Source organism: Anopheles stephensi, chromosome 2, assembly GCF_013141755.1.
Source record: "Anopheles stephensi strain Indian chromosome 2, UCI_ANSTEP_V1.0, whole genome shotgun sequence".
NCBI classification, from domain to species: Eukaryota; Metazoa; Arthropoda; class Insecta; order Diptera; family Culicidae; genus Anopheles; species Anopheles stephensi.
In genome coordinates, this window is record NC_050202.1 from 65,858,400 (window position 1) to 65,881,944 (window position 23,545).

General features: G+C 40.9%; 1 long non-coding RNA gene across 1 annotated transcript; it reads left to right on the top strand.

The window, feature by feature from the left end:
- Positions 1-4,869: 4,869 nt before the first annotated feature.
- Positions 4,870-21,746, top strand: LOC118504309. The gene is made up of 2 exons (XR_004905289.1): positions 4,870-5,519; positions 21,567-21,746. It is a non-coding gene; the product is annotated as an uncharacterized LOC118504309 (long non-coding RNA).
- Positions 21,747-23,545: the final 1,799 nt, after the last annotated feature.

Below are 23,545 nucleotides of genomic sequence, written 5' to 3' on the forward strand. Positions count from 1 at the left end.
CTATTCACACTGAAATTAAACATTGACGCAATCCTTTTTGCAAGGACCCATTGTTCCGTACCGATCAAACAAAGCAGGTCATCGACCACGGACCAAGAGATGATGAACAGTGACATGTTCGTCGAAGGATGCAGGATGCCTTCAACATGCTCCATTTTTGGAGTTATGGAATGACTCGTCAGCACGAGGCACGGCTCCAACAAACGATTTGCAGTGGGAAACGAGCTACACAACACTTAAGAGCTTAACATTCAATTTACTTCCGCTACAGTGTTGTGTTTTGTTTGGTTCAATTTCTCCGCCCCAGCCAGAGAGAAACACCGACTCCCTTGCTTCGACGGCTTCTTTACAGCAGCAGTGTATGTGGAGCTTAAATACCCTACGGCGAGCTAATAATGTGCCGATAAGACGACCTAAACAAGGGATTCAATGCCATATAACAGCGTTTCGAATTGTTCCCATTTGTTTGGAGTTAGCTTCTGAATGGCGATTTGGCTTTCGGTTGTGTTTCCTGCAAGATTCGTCGATTTGTTCCGAAGTCTTCCGAGCAGGGGAACTGACTTCGAACAAGGAAGTTCGGAAAACACATCGACGATAAAATAAACTTCTCCCAAAAGCAGAGATTAGTTCGCCTTTATTTCTTTAATTAAATTTCGCCACCATCTTTCGGCAAAGCCACTGTTTGTTTTTTCGAAAGGCGTGAGCACTGCAGAAGAAGCGTGAGTGGACAAACAATATCGCAGCCTCGAGCTAGAATAGATTGTATACATCGATGTATGTATGAGGTTCTTTCCCTTCAGGAGAGCCGATTCCGCCCGTTGGTTCCGTTGGGCCGTTGGCTTAAGTTCATCGTCTAGGAAAGTTGTTCTTCTTTTGCGCCGCAATGAATCAAAAGAAGTTTGGTCCAGGCAGGGGTCGCCCTAATCTGGCCTACACTCTGCTGCTGTTTCGTTGGGGGATAGTTAATTATCTTCACCGGGGCCAACACCACCCTCGATGTAGGAGAAATGGCTACATGAGGATAGCGACGGTGTATTAGCGGTATAATTTGTCATCGGAGAGTATCGTTTAATTGCCCTGCAAAGAACTCACTTGCGAAGGAAGGAAGCTGTTCAGATCCCGAGAGAAAGAGTCTTGGTGAAGAACCGTAGAGGATTCTGACACCGTATTGACCTTCTTAGATGCGTGTGATTGTGAGCAAATGAGGAATGATTAGAACAATTGAGTGTGTGAGGGATTGTGAATAATGTGTTTCGAACGCAAGATGATTGCGACGGAATTTTTAGTACCTTGCTACCGATGGGATTTATGGGAAAGCTATAGTAAGTGTTAGTTTTTCAAGATGAATCATATTTACTTACCCTTTTTAGTTATGTGTATCATTATCAGCGTTGTGCAACGCAGTAGACATGATAAAAAATGAATATGAACTAGGCCTGTGCCAACTGGACACATTCTCGGAAATATCTCACATCGCCGGGCGTTTACGGAAACCGGAAACTCCCATTGCTCTCGGCGAAGGTGTTTGCTGTGAATTAATTTAAATATGGGAATTAGCTTACAGATGAAAGAGTAGCCATAGGATGGGACACACGAGTAACCCGCTCGCCATGGCACATTCGAGGTGTTTTCCGGCCCTTTAACGTATCTGTTGCCGTAGTAGTTAGTGTAGCTTGCTCTGCTCTGTTATAATCGGATTAATGCGCCTCATGAGAAAAGACTCATATGTTAAGCTGAGCCGAGCAGAGTCGAGATTCCTTATATCCTGGGGTTCCGTTAAGATCCCGTTGGCTCGCTGTTTTTACGAGAGGACCGCATGTTGGACTGTGTGCGGCCGCATAAGGTCTCGGAATCAGTGCGATTAGTCAAATGATGCGCTCGGACGATGCAACGGACCATGCAACCCTTTTCCCTGAGCGGGAGATAAATAGCATGCCACGGTCGTTGGTGCTGGTTAACGCCTCTTTTTTCTGGCATTGGACGAAACATTCTTATGTCGGTGACATTATGCTTGTATTTCCTGTACACTTACGCGCCCTCTTTCATAGCGTAGGATTGTTGATTCATATGCAATTGATAGTAAACAAGCGTTTTGGTGCACGAGTTTGTCGAGTGATGATGTGTGCGTGATTATCTGTTGGGATTAAATCTCACATAAAATTGACCATGTGTGGCTAGAAGCGTGATGAAAATCTTACAAAGGGACTCAAAAAACATCAACGAGTAGCGGGTAGCAGTTGATCGGAGAACAGTAGAACCCATAAACAGATCATCCTTATTGATCGTATCAGAAGCATTTCTTTGGAGAGAATCTAGACTGTTTTAGTTGGTAGAGACGCAAGGAACATATATTTCAACACGTTTAGAAAATAATTGAATGAATAATACAAGAACACACAAAAATCATCAGAATCTTTCTCACACGATATTCTCGCTTCTCCTTTTAAAGCTGCGTGTAACTGGTCTGTACACTTCTACACTGAAAGTCGACAGTGCAAATTGATTTATATGCATTTGCATTTCGCTTGTCCACCGGGAAAGACGTACATGCTGCGAGAGTTGATTTATGATCATCGGTCCGGTGACTCGGGTTTATTCGAATTATGCAAAAATGGTTACTCTTGATACGGGCAGTTGGGAGGTTACAAGAAAAGCTGGCGTCAGTGATGCCAGTCATAGCGCCCTTTTACTCTCATGAGTGTCTACGACGGTCAGAATTATAATTTAACACCCGCGTTGAATGATGGATTCAACTGGATAGGAAAAGTAATAGCGGTAAATAGAACGCTGCACTCTTAAGCTTATTTTTATCAATTGGTGGTGGATAGCAATGAGTTATATATGCCAAATGTATATTATTTTTATAATCATGTTTTTATAGACTGTATGTTGGTAAAAGTCTTTTCCTAACGTTAATAAATGAAAATTTGTTTGAATATCCCTAGAATGGGAGCGGTGTCAAGAGAACCCTGAGAGATTTTTTCATTGCTTGTAACGCACATAAAGTCGTATCAATGCGAATGGAAGTAGCTAGTTATGCTGGTATCTCTGTAGGGTACCGTCCGAGCCCTTTTCATTTCGGAATATATAAGCTTTGTTTTGGATAGTACTTGAGTTTTGAATTATACTCGTAGATGTGCAAGTTAAATTTTAAGACGCAGGAGATTCAAGAGTTAGTTTTGACTGGTCCCCGCGAAGGAACATTTCATCGCTATGGTACCAATGATGGTCTATTTTGTTTTTCTTTTTGATTTGTTTGGAACATTTAACAAATTTTCTTTACTTTTGTTACAAAATTAAAGATTTTTAAATCGTTAACCGTTTGGGACAATGAACAATTTTTCTTTATTTTTATTATAAAAAAAAAAGAATTTTTATAGCGCAATCCCGATTCATATTAATAATACTTACCCATAAACCACAATGTTCACATCTCATTCTATTGAATGAAATTGTATATTGTGCACTTATGAGCTTGCATTAAAACCAAATTCACATTCAGTAAGGAAAAGCTAATATAGAATGTTTTATGAACAGTTTGTATGCCTCTCAAAGGTGCATGCTGACGGTACCGTTCAGGTTTTAATCAATGAAATGCATCCTACACGCTGACGCCGCATGGTTGGGCACAATGCAATGCATAACGGAACACACACCGTGACGAGTACCGAAGCGCTTCGACAGCTAGGTCGTTGCGATATAGTTCGAATGGCCATTTTTTGCAGTGCACTCGTCGTATGTGATAAACAGGTAAAAGGTAAACATTAACCGGATGAAATGCGTGTTTTGCGTCGCACCATAACGTACAAGAGCGATATTGATGCTGCGTAATCAGAAAAATCGAGCACGTTTTTGTTGGAGTTTGGAATATTCCAGCTGAGCCATACGGTCTGACAGTCTATCATGAATAAAAAAAATAATATTCAGACTGAACTAATACGCGAAATACACTATGAGTTATGGAAGACACTGAATTGGTTACGCAATTTTCGAATCAACTGGTTTATAAATAATGTTAACTTTCTTTAAAATTCTCAATCAGCTTCTACGCAGTATTACAATAACGTTTAATATTGCGGTAGTATGATTTTAATGCGACAGTACGGCGTCGAGCCGTAACACTGGAAATATTAATAAATAATAAAAATTAACGGTATGATTTTATTTTAAACTGATCCTTTTCAGTTTTAAAAATTGTATTTAAAAATGTAGTACAAGTCATGTCGGTAAAGTGAAGATAAGTCATGAAATCAGTAAGCCGGTGACGCCTGATGTGATGGTGTGTGTGACCGTTTATGTTTATGCTGTTTATGTATTCAACCCGACAAAACACGTTCGCTCGTTCGGCGAGACGTTCGCTCTCTCGATTTCTTCTCTTAGAGATGAACAAAACATACTCGAGAGGTGTAGGTGTTTAGCAATATGGTTTAAACATTATTTAAAAAATCCCATTGATGATAGTTGTATTTTGTTTATGATATTCTAAAAAACTGAATATAATAATGTAAGAATAAATTTATGAAATAAAAAGCTATTTATAGTTTACTATAAAAGTTTCTATAAAATAAACGCATATTTTATCAACAGTAGCAGCGGTTCAAGCGATCATAATGTAAGAGTAAATAAACATTTGAGTTGTTTTGTATGTTTTTCATATCGAATGTGCGTCTGAATGCACCTCGCATTACATTGCTCAGCAGTGCAGCGCTTGCCATACTCTGCGCGTGTGAGTGAGAAGCGACTTCAACATGCGGGTCGCTCTCTGTCTCGCTCACGATTCAGCGCGGCGTGCTCGAAGAGAACACGAACCGAAGCGAACAGTTGTAGCTGCCCGGGTGTGTGTTTGGAAGCGTAGCATTGTTGTACGTTTTGTGCCATTAGTCGAGTTGAAATTTTGGTTGGTGTAGGGCAGCGTGTGATTCGCACTTTAATAGGTTTGGAACGTTCGGTGTTGAGTGTTTTACGTGTAATTGTTTATAAACACATATCTGTATGATTTACATATATTAACATCGATTTTTGATGCATTGACAACAAGTACTATGTAGAAAGTTCAATATTATAAAAAAGTCAATAATTTGTGATGAAGTATGTTGTGAATGGTTCGATGCATTTGTTGTGATGATACCATGACGTGGTTGCTTATGCGCACGAAGGATGAAAGTGATATAGAGTGCTCAAAGGATGGGAAATTGTTACAGAAAATGTGCGTAAGCAAAAACCAATGTTTACCGATTTTAAAGTGCCAAAGTAATAAAACGAATCAGCAATGTGATAAAGTAAATCTGCTTTCTAACAGCAACGTTAATAAGACTGGTTATCAGTGATATTACACCAAAGAATTGTGATGTCTAATATTTGGATGGAAATAAGTAGAACGACCTGCAAAGCGAGAGCATCAAACATTTATCAGCCTTGGAAACTGATGACATTTGTTCGATATTGATTTATCGAAAGAACCTGGATGCACTCCAAAACCCGATGACAGCTGATCAACACACCCGGAAAAAAGGAACAAGGTACGGTAAACAACTCCTTTGCCAATTTCGTTTGTCAATGGCATTCGATAACGAAAGGAAAAGGTTGTTATGATCGGGATGCAAGGATTATACTTCCACTACTGAACGTCTCGTGATAATCGTTGATTTCTAACCTTTCAACTTCCGCCTATTCCGAAACATAAGCTCGAATGCCCTCGTCAAATGTGACAGTTGCCGGTGATAATATTTTTCATGCTGCTGCTTAGCATGATGCAAAATAAAACAACCATGTCGTGTGGATCAATTTTGAAGCCTTAAAAAAAGCGTCCGACAGTGTCGATATGGGCCTGCCGATGGGGCTTCATTTTCTTCCGCTTCTGGCTGGTTCAGACAGCGGGCGACGGAAAATTTGATCGAATTTTCGGAACATGAAGAAATTGGCTTTCTTACCGTTTTGGAACAGCATGACAGTGTGAGTAACCTTCGGACGTAACTTTTTCCCATTGACGTGTGTCCCTGTTATCCCTTTTCAAGTTTTTGTACGTTGGCGATAACACAAAAAATGGTGAAACTATTACATGGATACGGTCACGCGAGGCAGACAAAAAGGATCGATTGGAAGAAAAGGCCATTCTAAAGGCCCTTCGATTGTTACTGTTCGATCGTTCGGATGCCTCTGTAGGCAACGATTGAGCTGGAGTTGGAGAGGACGAGAGACGGAAGCGAAAATAAGGTAAACGCTTCATCCGGATTAGCGATACTGATTTATGTTGATGTTGCAAGAACGATCTGGCGAATGCTTTCGCCTCGTCGATATCGCAACCGGAAGTCAATCTGTCGTTTCCGATCCGATTTTCCTGATTAATGCTAGCTGCATTTTGTAACCGGTTAGGTGTTAATAAGATGATTTAAAACACAGCGGGTGAAGCTTGGACATGTTGCAATGGCAAAGCGGCATGAAATCTTGAGGTATTTGGATGGGAAAATCATTTATGGCATTGGGAATTTATGCGATTCAACGGTCGGTTACGTATGCAAATTTATGGGTTCTTTTTCTGATCAAAAGCTTACGGAATATGAGGCGCTGCTGCTGCCATGATTGAAGTATACAAACGCGCGATGAAATTATGCATTTCGGGAACATTTGATTTGATTGATAGATTCCTTTCCAGATAGGTCGGCTCTTGTTTTGCTGTTCCTAATGGTTTGAGGTAGGATGCGAAAGAATTCTGAGAAAATGTTGCTTTCCTCCATTTCTCTTGATGTTCCAAGGTTTTGCATGATTGATTTTTGTGTAACACGGTTGATTGTTTCATTATTTGTTCGAATGTGATTCGGGCATGCAAAACATTACTGCCTGTCAGCATGTTTCAGTGGGTGTCCAACGTGGAAAAATCGATTTTTCTTCACTGTTTGGAGAATCGGTAAAACACCGTGGAACACACTGCAGGGCCAATTAGGAACGTGAGCAATCATTAATCATGCATGCATCATTACGGTATGATTTGGAAAACAGCAGGAAGACATTTGTTGTGGAGTCTATTTCGAAGTTGTATTCCATCGCGTTGTGTGTCGTTGAACGTTTTGTAGGTTTTTATGTTATGGGTGCCAGCTGAACGATGTTATATCTGGTTGGATTGTTTCGTTCTCCATTCTACTGCACGGTATCTAAAACGGTTTTCGGTAGGACTTTCGGAATCGTGCTCGTTCTTGGGGGTTTATGTAAGATTGGTTGTTGTTTGCTTTGGAAATGTATCCGGCTTTTTATCGCAAAAGCAGTATAAGAAAGAAGACAAGGTAGGTGGGCTTTGTTCCTCGAATTTCGTTTAACATTGCGTTACTAATTGGATTTGCAAACAAAAGAGTCCATATCTGTAGCATTCTGGTGATTTTTGCGATGTTTAGGAAAAAAGCTGTTTGCGAAAATCCATTCCCCGTGACCACCTTCGCTGGAGTATCCCAACACGCAAGATGAAGTGTGGGTGGAGAAGGTCGATAGCTGAAAGGTTAGGCCATCATTCCTCTGATGACTAGAGCTCGGATTTACGTAAGCTGGGTCAAATTCATGTCACCGGAAGTGGGTGTAACGTAAGTGGTTATGTCTAGCGGTGAGCTACTGAGAAAGGAAGGCGTTTAAGTGGCTATTCCTCTGAGCGGATTGAATTCGATCGAAATTCCAATTCAATCAAACCAGCAAGACTAATTACATCCGCTTCCAAGCACTCCGACAACAGCGACGTAACTATGACAGTTGACTTTGAACGGGTAAATGTGATCCAAAAGCATAGGAATCTACATGTTATGCTCATGAATGAATTAAGAGTCATACTTATGAAAAGAAGAAGAGATGTTGATCAATAATGGTTAGTTTTAATAGAATGCAGTATTTAAAACCGTTTTGAACTGATTGGAAATTTATTGGGTTTGATCCGAACAGCACTAGCAATAAGATGTTCTGGAGATGGTCGAAAGCAAAAGACTAATTGAGCTATTAAAGTGATGTAACTCACGAATTCTGCAACGGTGAGCATTTGCATTTATTACCGAAAGCTCATAGATTCAGGCGAACCGCGAACGACTTTTTAGCCTCGCTACTTCAAACACTCATTTGATATTCATGTGACGTGCGAATATGTTTCCATCCCTGCAGTGTTCGCTTTGGCAGGTTGTTTGAGCTCGTTTCGGTATCTTTTTTTTATGCCGTAAATGGCAATTCACCGGAAAAGTTGGTAAATGCTGGTAGTTGCTGGTGTGTTCCGAAGGTGTGATTGAAAATCTTGCACCGGATCTTTGGCGGGAAGGCTGAAGGTTACGTGACGAGGAAGTAAAACGTGACGCCCGGTTTGACGATAGCGATTGCTCAAAAGGTTTTCCCTCATCGCTCAAAGACGGTTGTTATGCATGTTTTAGCGGCATTGGTTGGCGGTGTTTGCGCATATTGTAGCAAATGGTTCAATAGTGCTGCTGTGCCGCGACCGCTGGAAGGCTGAGTTTTAAGGATCGATAAAATTAGTTATTCAATTTTCGGAAAATGACGCTCAGCGACGGAAGCTCGAATTCTGATGGAATATTCAACGTTTCAATTTGGTGGCATTATCATTAGAGCTCATTTGTTTTGGATGAGTTGGCTTTGGATACTGAGGGAGATTGAAGTGTTGAAGAAAGTATCCACTTGATTAGTCTATTTTTGATGAGATTCATGTATTGATTTTGTATATTACAGCTTATATGATCGTTTGTGTGTGTGTTTAAGGTATTTTGATATAAAGATTGTGAGTTTCACTTGGCAATGTTGTTAAAAGAATCAGAACATGAAGTCAATCTGTAATGAAGAAATCTAACATTCCACAAACAAATAGGTCTTCTGCACCACAAAAGCAGACTTTATGCTGAGCTGGTTGGATCAATTAAGCCGTCGTTCGTTTTTTGTCACCAGCATATATTCCCTCCCACTGTGGAATGCTACGAGTCTCGGCAGCTTCCGTTTCGACGGTTAATATTTCCGCATGCTTAGCTGCTGCTACAATCGAGCTGGATGTGAGCAAGGGGCGAGATAGTCCCCGTTGATTTTCCGACGCCGGATCGTGAGGGCAACAAAAGAGTGAGAGAACTCCCGGTGTGCGACTAATCCCTTCACGCCTTTCAACCATCATGCCCCACCGAAAGTCGGTCTCTTCGGTAAGAAACAAACACGGAATGGTTCCGGATCTAATTCGAAATTTGTTGCCTATACGCTATACGAAGCCACGTACAGCTTCCTGCTCTGTAACGGAAGGAATGTCGATTTGACCCTGAATTTATTCCACGCTAAGCTAGAGTAAGAGGGTTCAAAACAACAGATACTGAACTTATTTCATTTCCAAACACATGCACACGGATCTGTACTCGGGAAGACCAATGGAAGCTTGTGATAATTTGCTTCGACTCGACCCAGCATATTAGGGACTTTTCTGGCTCGAAAATGTTCATGGGAACAATAATTGAAGCACAATAGAGGCGGGAGGTGGTATGCGCTAAGTCACACCAAGGTTCTCGTTTCGTGCAAAGCCCAGGATATGGTGAATAATATATTTATGATCACGTTTTTCCAGCAACCCTATAAGGCGAACAAACGATCGTCTGAGCACGTTCGGGATGCCATGGAAGATCAGCTCTAAGCATAATTTCTCTTCATCACAGGAGGTCCCAATTGTCGGAAGGCGTTGTGTTGAAATATTTGTTAATGTTTTATGGTTGGATTTTACTGATGGGAAACAGGATTGTATGCAGTGAAAAATTATCAGAATACCTTAGCATGGCACCGACGTAATCTGCGGTATTATTTGAGATCATGAGATACTCGTTACTACCCTTGCCTTACCCACTTCTAGAGAACTAGTCTTGCGAAAGGATTGATATGATAGTAGCGAATTGATACTTGATTTTGAGTTTTCGGGACTGGCGCCACTGTTATAAATCAGTAAATATTCAGTATGAAGTTAAAATAATAAGAATACAAACGACTAATAACATTTTGGCGAAAACCGTTGAATATGTTTTGTTTGAATAAAACAAAGACCGGATTCAAGTGATGCAGATTCAATAGGTTAATCACTTTTCATGCTTGTCGCTAACAATCGCTTATTATCTCATTTTGTTTCGAGCTGTTTGTTCCATTTCATGGAAACAAATACAGGAGATGACACTCATGCATATGTTTGGCAGGGTAATTTGCAACAAACTGCATAATGCGGGGCACTTTCCAGTCATTATGCATGCCACTCTCAACAAATTAAGATTATTTGACATTGAGGTTAAAAATTGCTCTCATGCTGAGAATTTCTTGGAGATAATTGGTCCTTTTGTCGAAGCGATAGCAATGCCGGTCTTCACTCGGGAGCTCAGGGGATCAAATCTTTTGCTGACGTCGAACCAACTACTCAGTAATGGGTTAAATCAAGTGATAGGAAGCCTGAAGGGGTAGGCCGATAAATTCCGTTTTTTTACTTAATTAATATATTTTGTATGATATGTCTCAGATATCCACTATTTTGTTTTGTTCAGACGTTTTTTTCGCCATTTTGCAGTTACTTTTTATAATAGAGGAAACGGTTGGATATTTATCCTTGTTAGGGGTTTCGTTTATTCCACCCACTTTTTTATTCACTTGTTGATCAGTTTCGGTGATTAAAAGATTTCAGTACATCCCACAGAATTATAGTGAGTGCATAAGCTAGACCAAGTTAATCGTGCAAAATATTGTAGTTTATTAGAATATGATAATGCGGAGAGTTGTGTTTTTTTAAGGAGCTTGCGTCGCATTTAGCCCAGGAATTGTTATGTTTTCCCTTGGGAGGGCCAGCGTGCGTCCATCCCTATTCTTTCTACAGCGCTATAAGTGGAAGAAGCATATTGCCGCTACCCGATCCGGTTTTCACGGTAGATTGCAAGCGTAATGAGATTTTTTACACTCATCTTAACGAATTAAAATCAATTACGTCTGACAGTAACTGCGGTTTGGATTTTTCAATTCTCTCGACCGGGAACATTTGCCTCAATTTAGTATGGAGGATATTACACAATTTCTCTTTTGCTTTTTTAAATATTATTCTGACCCAAAGATAAAGTTTAACGAAAGTGATTTTTTATGGAAAATGAAAAAGAATTACTCTCACTCCGACCACGTTCTGTTGTCCTGTTCTTCATGAGGATTTTTAAAGTCCTAAAATTATGCATGGTGAGACGGGAGTTTTGATTGTGTTATGTAAGACACGTGAAACTTTAATTGGATTTTTGTTCAGTAATAATATACTCAGTGCCTGGCTTCCTAAGAACGGACCGGTAAAAAATTGCCGATAGAAATCTGTTTTGCTGTTTGCCACAATGAAAAGGAACTGCATGTAGAACTAAACATTGAAATTGAATCCACAACCCGCCGAAAGCTGTCAGAAGCCGAAGCAAACGAGTGAACCCTCGACAGCTAAGCACATTAACTCATCGTCCCTGTTGCAAGCTTGCCAAAGAACCGGGACGAGTTTACTCAACCGCGGAAAGTGCCGGTTTGTCTAGCCGCACGACGAAGCACGATGAAAATGCAGCATGTTTCAGAGGCTTCCGCGAGTAAACCAGTGCATAAATATAATTTGTAGTACAAAGCGTGTGAGTGTCTGAGCAACCAGTCGTTCACCTTGTGTCTGGATTGAGCTTTTGCAACATCAGGCACAAGGCAGCCAGTACGAAGCCCTCCAAATGCAGGAATGTGAAAGAACTCGGTGTGTCTAATGATCCATCGCACGGGTAGAGTTTGGAGAGAGAATGTGTTTGCGTATTTGTGTCTCGTGGTAAAATGTTTCATTTCTAGATATTGAAAAGCAACTGAGAACAAGGGTTCTATTCATGTTTTAATGGTGTATAAATGAGAAAGGCGTTCTATTTAACACGAATACCTTGTTAGGCAGAATAGGATTTATTTGAGGACTACCGAATTGTGAATATAGTAAAGGACGGACCAAGAATTAAATTTTTTTGGCTTTCAACTGTGGCTTTCAACTGTAGTAAAATAAATTACATTTAATAATAGAGTAGGCCACACGAATCGAGTAGGACGTACCGCGACGAACGTTCCGGCTCGTCCTTTGCGTGATGAAATACATTCAAAAGACATTGGAATAGACCTGGGGGGAATGGACTAGCAACGAGGCAGGACACCAATATCCTTAACAAGAGTTCCTCCTGTTCTGGGTGGTCTCGGTGTCTGTTAAAAGAAAAGGTATCGTCTTCCTCTACCGATGCGACATGCAAGGATCCGGAACCGCAAGGAACCCGCAATCGAATTATACTGTAGCTTTTACCATCGACGGCGACCGATGTTGCTTTAGCGATGGCAACTTGTCCTTGTCTTGTGTTCCTCCAGGACGCATCTCAGCCCCTGTTTTGTCCTCGTTGACGCTCTGTCGCCGCCATCCTTGGGACTGTCGTCGGCTCCAGGACAACGGCACATCCTGATGGTGTTATTGAATGAGACGGTTTCTATGATTTTTATTGCCATTCGGTCGTCGCCAACGCTGAGCGGAGATGAAGGAAGTGGGATGTTTAAAATAAACAAAATTATGCCGTAACGTTGTGCGTGTTTGTTTCTGTAAGGGGTACAGGAAGCAGTCATTTAAAAGCTAATACTGCAGCTAAAAGCAGACAACAGTTTTGTTTTTCAGTAAGTGTGTTTGAGGTTTTTGCGTTATTGCAGACACCTCTTTGATTTGGTATGTTAAGAAAGTCCTAGTTCGCAGGTAGGTCTCTGGATGTGGTAATGTTTGTGTTTTGGTTTTTTTCTTCCCAATACCAGCGTATTTATGGCATCTAGCGCAGGGCAGAACCAGACTAGACCTAAATGGATATGCCAATTATGGTGATGATGATGATGGCAGAGTGCTTGGGACTTTTACGATACCGGGAGGGCAAAGAACTTCCAGACGATCATCGAGACGACCCCATGGCCGAGGGATGGAATGACGAAGGATGATAGGAAAATGAAAATATGACCTGAGGGCTTTCGCTTTTGATGCGTGAGTCTATTGCTTAGGAGTGATTAGGACCGCAGATGGGGTGAGGCAGGAAAGTGATATTTAAGTGGTAGATAATTCATATTGTTTTTTAGGGGTTGAGAAGCAATAAATCCATCGTAATTTTCTAGCAAATAACAAACGATGTGGTTAGATTTTCGATGTGATAAAAATTGGGTGCTGGAACCATTTGTTATCGTGATTTCCATTGAATGGTGCTGAGCTTTGAACGGTGTGTAATGATTGGTCAAGTTACGATTGCGTAGAATGGTAACACGTTCTACAAATGTTGATGTAGTTTTGCTTTTGCTTAAAAGAAAAATAAAGATTTTCGAAAGATTTGTTCAATTCTATTCAAATTCTATTTTATTTTTTATGTCTTATTTGTTGCCATGAATATGTCGTCGCGAATCATGTTGGAAATTGTTGTTTGTAATTTGCATAAAAAAAGAAATTGATTTTGAAAATAATTTGAACAGTTTTTATAAAGATCGCTATGAAAAAACACTCATCGGCTTGTCGTGTTGGTTCAGTCATCCAGCTATGTATGTTTGCAGAAAAAAGAAAAACAAGTCAGTTATGGCTTGAAACCCACGATCTGTTGTCTAATTAAGCGACGATTTAAATTCCACATCAATTTTGTGCTGTCAAAACGCGCACTCCAATGGCGGAACTGTGAGACGCGTTGGCTGGTGCGGATTTCTATAGACATTCCGGTGAAGAACCTCATCGAGCGCGACATGTCGTCTACAGTTGAGGAATTTTGAGTGCCGATTCAGCCTGCTTGAAATCACGGGCCTGGAATGGAATGGAAACGTAACATAGAAGAAGACCAGTTTAGCGATGAGAAACGAGTTCTTTAATTTGAAGGCATGAGCAAAAGAAACCTCTGCCTTGATGTCCCTTTTCATCCGACAACTGTGTGATAAAACAAAGAGTTTATTGTATAACATGGTCAGAGGGTTTAAGTTTTGCTTCGTGTAGGATAAGTCAGCAATTTGGTCTTAATGGCTTGAGGAATTAAGAAGGAACTAGACCACCTACGGAGATTAAGACCTGTAGCAGTTCTGAAATGATTTAAAGGGAATTTATTAGATCTAGGTCGCATTTGGTATACTGAAGAAATGAGAATGTATGTGTAACACTTTATGGTCAATATATCCACTCCAGTTCTTTTAAATTATGAAGTCATTAAAATATGTTTTAAATTATATGATAAGTATCTTAGGCGTTGAGTTTATGAGATTTTCAATCACACATTTTACAGCCAAAAATCTCTTTACACTTTCATATCTGTCGATGTCCAGCACCTTGAGGTTACTCAACATCCGATTCTGATTGTGCAGTACGTGAAGCATAATGACAGATTGATCCGGAACTTGTCCATAGGATCACTGGTAGCTGCAGTTTCCGGTAGCAATTTGTTCCATCCGGGTGTTCGTTGAAGTAAGTGCAGGATGTTTGAAGTATTACACACTATCCCGCAAAAGGCTGCTCAAATGATCAATGGGACAAGCGCTTCCGTCGTGACGCTTTTGGATGCGAGCGAGAAAACCTAGACATACGAAATGATAAATGAGTTGCAATGAATCTGCAGCATCACAGGTACTGCACCCGGCAAAAGGAACATTTCAGCTCCTTTTGCATCGTTGGAGAGACTGGCATTCCGTAGTACTCTGTCATTGCCCTGCTGGAAGCATGATTTATGTCCAACGGGGTCTATCGTCTCGTCCATCCTGTGCGAGTGTTCACATTTGAGGACAAGAACGGTTGCACTTGGGTGCTATTGGTGGCTGGCGATTCATTCATTAAACGAGTGATGACCTTCGGTTGGCGGTGTAAAACAATAGGATCAGCAACATTCCGTAAATCGAAGCACGATGGACGCATGTCATCGGGTCGTCAAGAGTTGAGTGCAGATGATTCTGGAGGAATTCGTTGTGGGATGGAATGCTTCGAAACTTTTGCCCCGCGGACTGTGTCCAGAAGAATGTATTCTAAATCGAGTTTGGTTTAAGCGTCGATTGAGGTTTTGAAGGGAAGGGTTGATGTGATGTTGTGTATCGACGATTTAATATTATCTGTTGTACAGAACATTTGCTTAGGGTCCCCTACCGATTATTGTAGATTTCTGATGGAATTGGTTAGATACATGATACAGCTACAACATGAATCCACATGGTTGAAATACCACGAAAAACAAAAATCTGTCCCTATTTCTAGACTTCGTTGAAAATTTCTGGGTGCATTAACGGATCGTTGTCATACTGAAAATATAAACATAAATTTACAGATCATTATGAAAATGGATGGTGTCCTGCGGAGTTCAAGAGACGACAAAAGGGCTGTGGACAGTCATCGAAAACAAGGAATCAGAAACAGACTTAGCGATAGACGTGGTGTAAGGAGTAAGACAAAAGCTAGCAAGTATAGAGGCTTCCGATGGTTGGTGACGGTGACGTAGCTGATTGCGATCGAAAGGGCTTCGATGAGGCACTAGAGGCCATAAAAAATGTTTTACAGGGAAATATGACATGTAAGGGAGGTCTGTGGGTGTTTTTCCGACCCGTTTGCTTCCTTCCAGGCGAGAATAATCGATAAAAGCGTACAAAAAAGAAGGCTTACACCTGCTGTGCTGCATCACACAACCCGCTGTGTTAAGGACAAAAAGAATCGTCCTCATGCATGCTCTGGAACACATGTTGGAGATGGTGGATAGGAAACAAGCGTAGGAGCGCGTGCAGTTTTCGTGTACAAAAGCGTTTAGCCTTAGCGCCTTGTATCTTTTTCAGGCGAAGAATCTTCCCTCGCCATCACGCGCTTTGATCCTTTTGGTTGTGTCCTTTTCTAACCATCGAAGTCCAATACTCACAAGAATACAACAAGGGATTCTACAGCGCCCAACGAGGGTCTCGTTTTCTTGGCTTCGAGCAACAGCAACAGATCCTTTATCAGGCATTCGCCCTGTATTATACCATATCCTGAAATGGAGGTCCTTTGTCCTGGATTTCTTTGAGTGCTTTGTTACCAATTGTTACTGCCGTTCAATGCGGTGTATTCTGTGTAACTGGGTGAGTGGTGGCGTTTGATGGTTGATCGTGATGTAAGATGTCTTGTTATTTGTGGAGTTGTTCTCGTTCGTTCTGTCTTTCTGGATGGTGAAGTAGCCTGCGGGATGCTTTTGTTGTCGAAATTGCTTTCGAACGATTGCGGTTTGGTTTTTCAAATTGGTGTCCAATTGATTCATGCTCTAGCACTTGTCGAAGGACTGGTATTCTTGTGGTATTCGTTCTTACCTGCCTAGAAGTTCAGCAAATATAAAAATAAAGCATATCGGTAAGGTTTCGGGTAAATGTGAACTAAACGCAGCCAAGTTGAACTGCACCCAGGAAGATCATGAATTTGTGGGTCGTAGTTTTCACTCTTAAGATCTGCACACGAGGTTGAATGAACGGAACTGACCGGTCTGGGCAGCTTGATCGAGAGCAACTTTTAACACCCACGTAAGCCAGCGTAGTTGTAGGGACGGCTGCAGTGAACAGCATGCGAGCACCGTCCAACTGAACATCAACACTCCGGACAGAATGGCGACAGAGGAGCAAAAAAGTTGCATGAGCGCCTTTTCTGTGACAAAAACAGTCACCAAAGGCTGCCCAGACGTTTGTGGAGAATGTATCAACGGTGTAGCTCGTAAAGTACTGCCTTTGGATGTGTGTTTTCATTCGAATCACTTCTTAAATCGCTTGAGTCCGCCGGAGCAAGATGAGTTGAAACCAAGAGATCCAAGTTGAAACGGGCACATAAACGTACTAAGTTCACTCACGACTCATCGTAGGCAGTTTGGCGTGTGCAACGGGAACTTCGAAAGGGCTCGCGAAGTTGTTGAAGGTTGAAAATATATTTCTCGATTTATCGTGACGGGAAATCAGTTCCTTCTTATTCCGTCCACTCCAACTCCCATTTGTTCGCAGGTATGTCTGAGTCTAACGGTTGTGTTTTCGTATAGACGTGTGGTTTCGGCATCGGCTAATGGTTGGCGTTGACCGGATACATTGGCATCCGTTTACAAGACACGCGAAAAAGTGTGTCATTTTGTTGGCACAATCAAGAGATATTTTTACCGACTGTTTCCGTACGCAAAACGTTGGAGCAGAATGGATTGGAATAGTGGTACACTGTTTGGGAGGCAATACATGATACACATGCGTCGGAAGGAGAGCGGTGGAATATTTGAGATAATCTGACAGCAGGCCAGAATGAAATCAAGGCGAACTGGTGGAAGCTATCAGAGGGGGTTAGTGGTATGAAAATCGATCTAAGCGTAACCACAACGCATTGACACCGTCAGAACATTCTAGAGTAGAATGAATGTGGTATGAAGGTAACCGTGGTTTGGTTACAATTTTAGTGTCGAATGTATTACAGAAAACCACACTTCGTGCCGAATGTTGGTCAAGGGATACTTCCGATGAAGCGCTTCTCTTTCAAAAAATCTCTGTATCTTCTGCATCTGGTTGTATCAAAACAAAACCCATGGATCTCTTACAAAAGATGGTCCTCTAACGGGTTAAGTTCATACTTCTGAGACGTAACCAATTGTGTATAGTTTCCCACTAGTCTTACAGGAGAATGCCATGATAATTCATGCTGTTTGTTGATTGCGTGGTAATAATGAAGGTTAATAGTAAAAGCAAATTTTGTGACAGTGCACACTTGTTGAGCGTAGGTATGCACCGCACTGGCTTGTGGGCCACGCCTCGGAATGTACCATTGAAACACACGAGTGGGTTCGCCTATGCGTTTTATTTCAATTGATGCAGCAAACATTTACTCATCGGTTTTCATGAGTAAGAGAGAGAGAGTGATGCTGGGCGTAGTACAATAAGCGAACAAAGACGTGAGGAGGGTGCTAAGTGATTCCAGCGTCAAATGACCCGAAATAACTAGCAATGAGACGAAGTATTTCACAAAACTAACTCGTGGATAAACAAAAACGCTAGGGAAGGGTATTCGAAGAGAGTGATTTGTTTTCCAAACTACCTCGAGCGCTTCTTGACGCCAAGCTTTACAAACAAGCGGCCAAATGTGGAGTGGCACTTCGGGAAGGTAATTAGCTTGACCGGTGTTACGAAATCGCGTCAAACCGGGAGACTGTTCGACGTTTGAGGATCGCATGAGATAGGTGATTACAAATAAAAGTTGACCGAATCGAAGAACTGTAAGGAAAGACACGAAATGGAGTTGCACAGATGTCCTCAAAGTCTGGTTGTCGTCATCGCTAATCCAATTGGTACCTTCAAGCGCAACTCGTAGTGCCACCGACCAGTACCGTCACTATCCAACCGTTATCAACGCAATTTATCTATTCATCAGATTAATACATTTTGTGTGTCAACTATCTGTCATCGCTCGTGACGAGAACATGGGCCCGTCAGCCTCTATTTTTGACGGAAGACCTACACGGAACCAGGGCGACAATGGCGGTTGAGTATGGGCTGGAATTATTAAATCAATCAAGTGATCGCGTTCTTCTTGGTCGCTTCGTTTGCTGCCTGGTAGGGATAGTACGATGATCCAGGTTGCCAGTGAATGCCAGGGACCTTCGGAGTAGAGAAAGGGACGGTATGGATGTTGTTTGTCCGCCACTGAAGGAAGGGGCCATTAAGGTGGCCATCAATTTTGAACGTTGCATGAAAGAACTGAGATAACAATCATGATCATCGTTCCGTACCCTCCACGGCGTGATATGCGTGGATGCGTGTGGGGTTTATGTGTCCTCTTGGAACGCTGTATCGCAAGGTGGAAGCTCAGGTTTTATCAACGTTTTTACGCTCGTCGACTCGCTGCCACATCGCAGATTGGTCTTCTTCCGTGTCACATTACCTTAGGCTGCTAACCCGATTTATAACATTCCCCTCCTCGTGATAAACCATAATAAGAGCAAGTGTAAGCCAGAACATGATGGTTGCGGTAAAATAATACCCGAAATGATACATCGTCACTCGTCTATATAACGTCGTTGACATCATAAAAATGGTTTCCCATCAAACTTCATCCAATACGAGCATGTGTGTGTGTGTGGTGTTAGCTCCCGAAGTCGTCGGGGGGACGCGTTTACCTCCAAACGCCAAAACCGTCTGACTGTTGACAACGAGAAGCTGAGGGAAATGGCCCCGATGACAGTTCGTATCGGGTTCCGGCTAACACTGACGGCTGCCTCAGAGCTGGAATGGTCATCTACGGATATTTCATGCGATGATCTGTTTGATAGCATAAATCTCAACCAGTGAAACATAATCTCGATCCCGCAAAAGGGGGCAGAGATGAGATAGCAGAGCGTCGACTGGTGACTCGGAAGAAGCAGTAGCGTGAAAAGATGTATGTCGTTTGATTTGGTAACCAGCCCCTTGTCTTTTGATTTTCAGTTTCGGTCTGGGCAGGGATGTTGTAGCTCCTGTTGGTAAAGCTTCGAATAAGACAATCTTGTATGGGAGGTAATGGTCAATGTGAAAGGTTTTTGAGGTTTGGGAGCTAGGTTCCGAAAGAAGTATCAACATCTCGTGGGATGGATAGAAGAGTACACAAGTGATATAAATCATAAGTTAGCAAACAAAGGTTACGGCACAGTACTGCCTTTCGGGAATGCTTCAGCTCGCTCAGTGTTGGATGTGAAATATGGGAAAGGATGCGAAAAAGTTGCAGTGGTTGGTGTATTATGGAGGCTATTCCAGACAGGAAGGTGTCGAAAGGTTGTGTATTGCGTCGAAGCGTCGACAAAGTTTCGCACCAGGCGATCTCATACCCGTATGAAGGCCAAATGTGTATGGGTGGTTATTGGTGCATTGTTGTTTTCGTTTTCATGGTCAGAAAATCGATCTCGCTCGCACCAATGAAGTATAATATCGAGCATAATCCAAAAATGCTTGGCCAAATGATCTTGGCTCTGTTTGGCTGTATGGATATGTTTCTGTTTTGGCACCACCGCAAACACTGTTCGTAACACTCTCGATATGACTCGCACTCTGCACTGAGAAAATCCCATTCCGCACAAACCGAGCAAGAACAAAGTGGAATAAAAAACCGCGACCGATGATGTTTATGCTCGTAAAAAATGTTGATTCATGTTCGTGTACGGTTGTGGTGGAATTGAAGAAGAGAGCGAAATAGCCAGTCGCAAACGAGTGAAATCGGTAACATTTGGTGTGAACTGCGGATAAAAACGCGACTTGTATCGACGCAATTATCGCAACCGACGGTCGGTTGGTCCATGTTGGTCGTATTGCTTTTTGTGGGAGTTTGCTGAAGGTTAATTTGAGTGATAATATCGGTAGTCGATTGTACGTCACTCAATTGAAGTTAATCAACCCTTGTTGGGTGTATCGATGTTTTTGCTAAAGGTGAATCGTTTTTAAGTCTTGTTGATTCTTTTTAATAATAAAATAGCAGTACATTAAAATTTGTTTTTTTTTCGACAGAATTTTTATGTTTTCATTTTAAATTATAACTTTTAATAGGATTTTGTATGAAATGGTTTTTATTTCCACCTGAACAATTTAGTTTCTGAATTCCTATCATAAAAAAATAACTTCATTGTTTTGGTTCCTGTTGCTTTGGTATACCTTAGTATTATTATTAGTTTTTCTCACATCGATGAACATATAAAAGATTTGTAAAGCTGTTTAAAGCTTTCACAAAATAATCACACGAAAGGTGATGTTAGAAACGGCGATAACTCTATTCAGCTTTATTCGACCATACTTGCATGAATTATGCTTGGTCGAGTTGTTTTTGTAGCAGCACGAATTGTTGGAACTCCGTCTAACATTCTGTTTGTAGAACATCCAGTGCGTCCCTTCAATTGCGGGTATTGGGCGTGATGCTACATCCTGTTCAGCTTAGAGGAACCTTAAAAAGACAGAAAAACAGTTCGTTGAGAATCATTATATTTTTTGCCACGCAGATTAGACCGTTGGTGTAAGTCGGGAATAGCTTTCATCATCGTGAACTATGGTTGTAAGGCCGTCACGGAACAATACGCTGGTGTCGCAATGGCATAACGCTTCGATTCACTTAAAAGCATTTAGTCATCCTGCACAAATTATCTTCTTTTGATGAGATTTAGAAAAAAATGGTGTGGACACGACTTAGACGTGTCCTTTGACAAACAAGTATTGTGTTCGGGCAAATAAAAGTAATGTGCGATAATAAACCGTCTCTTTCATGTTGGATGGAATCTTTCGCACAATTTGGGAATAGAACAAATTGATTTACTTTCAGTATTGTGCATTGTGGTTTTTGTGTTCATGCTGAATTGACTAGTGTTATTGCTTTTTACAAAATAGTAAAGTATCTTATCAATAAAAAATTATTTCGCTTAAAGTTCAAAGCTTTGATAAATGCTCTTTGTGCATTCCTTGATACCTACAATTATATCAAAACTTAATTTTAAAACATTATTTTATTTACAGGTTTGTGCTCTATCCCTATCAAACTCTCTCTAGATGCTTAATTATTCTAACAGTATGCTTTTTTTTTCTTTTATTTCCAGATTCTTCTGTGGGCCATTCCATTAGGTCAATATTTTGACTCAACAGCAAGTCACTTACTACCACTGAAAACATATTCAAAAAAAGCAAAGGATATGTCTCACAAAACGAAAAGAAAGATCCTCGTTTTCTAGATGTTAAATAATTGAAAAAAATAAAAGGAATGTTTCTATTCAAACAAAGTCATAAAAATGTCAGTACAGTTTCCACCGAAAAGGGTATTTCATTGAGAAATTAACGGATATTGTTAAATCACAGATATATTTAAATAAATCTTAGGTATTAAGGTAAGGTAAGTATGTTTTTTTTAGTTCCACAGTTTAAGCTAGACATGATTTGCGTATTGAGGGAATTTTAGCATAATATTATTCTAACTTCCTACCATGCGGTCTTAATGTTAGCTCAAATTCTTCATCATATATTTATGAGATGATAAAATAAGATGATAAAATCTATTTATTTATTAGCTTAATCCTTTGTGTTTTGCGGTTCGTTTTAGTCCATTGCAGTCCAATTACGATTTGTTTTTGATTACTTTTTTGTTCGAAATATGTTTCCATTGCTTTGTAAAGCTTACGAAACGACGATGCTGTGTTCGCATGAATCAACGATGCAGTCATTTTATTTTTAGCTTCTGCTAATGATTGATCTTAGCTATTCACATTTTTTGAATTATATAAATTAAGCCTAAAAGCTTTTACCCTGTTGCTTTGGCTGCTATTCAGTACATTTACTTTCGAACGATTTTATCTTGATGGCCCATTACTCAGCATTACCCGCAAAGTGCACAACGCCTGAAGAAGATTCGAGTGTCAACTTTTTAAATATTTATTAATTTGTTTTTTGCATGTCTGCATTAAGCAGGCTTAGAACAAAGATTTAAGATACAACACTCACACGCGTAATGAATCACGTTCACGAATGATACGCTAATGAGGTTGCGAAATAAATAGTTTCACTTTAACAAAGCGAATAAAAATCAATACACTGCATTTCAAATAACCATACCCACAAATCTACCGCGTTTTAAGCGTAAATGTCCAGACGACAATTTTCGCAAACCCACTTCATCAGCTTACCGTTTGTTTGATTTCGCCGCCCAATGCCAGAAATGTTTCTTCCTTGCTCAATTTTTTTTATCGGTCCATGTTTCGTAATTTCGGCCTTTCGAAAGCATGTTCCATGGTGCGATGGATATGTGACTGGACTTCACAAACATCTCCAGAAAGGGTTAGTTGCGACCGCAAATGATTTTGTAAATGTCAAGAGAAAAATGGCTACAAATGAAGCGTCCACAACAATCAACAATACAATCAACGGGATTTGTGTTCAGAAGCCGGCAAATTTCGTAATCAGCACATGATTCCCCAACATCACATGTCTCCAGGGAAAAAAGAAAGTATGAAACACGAGTAAATGGGTAATGTGGTCGATCGAACGGTAGGGTATTTTGAAACAGGAGTTTTGAAATGATTTGTGTAAGCTAAACAACATTTTAACTTTTGCCAATAGGATATTTTAATGCTATATTTTGGTTTGAATTTTCATTCAGAACTTTTTCTTTCATAATTTAACATACAATCTTGATTCTACGACCGATATGGAGTTTAAATGATAAGGGCTCAAGTTGACATTTTAGCCGGGTTCGACTAAAAGTGATGCAGATGTTAACAATCCCTGGGCAAACGCTTCTTTCGAGTGAAGCAGCACTCAATTTAGAATCTCTTGAACTCGTTGCCACACACCACAACGCAGAACAAATACGAATTAGATTTTCATTCGAGTTCGATACGAAATTGCTTCCACTTGGTAAACCAAATTATTCATTAAATGTACAGCATGCACACGTACAGACAGCATTCCCATTTGAAGGACCGCATCATCGCCATCCAATCGGTTCGATCCGGTTCGTTTCGCTCCATTTGTTCTTCACAATGTACAATGGTTGTTTGAGATCAGAGGTCTGCCCTCGTCCGACGAT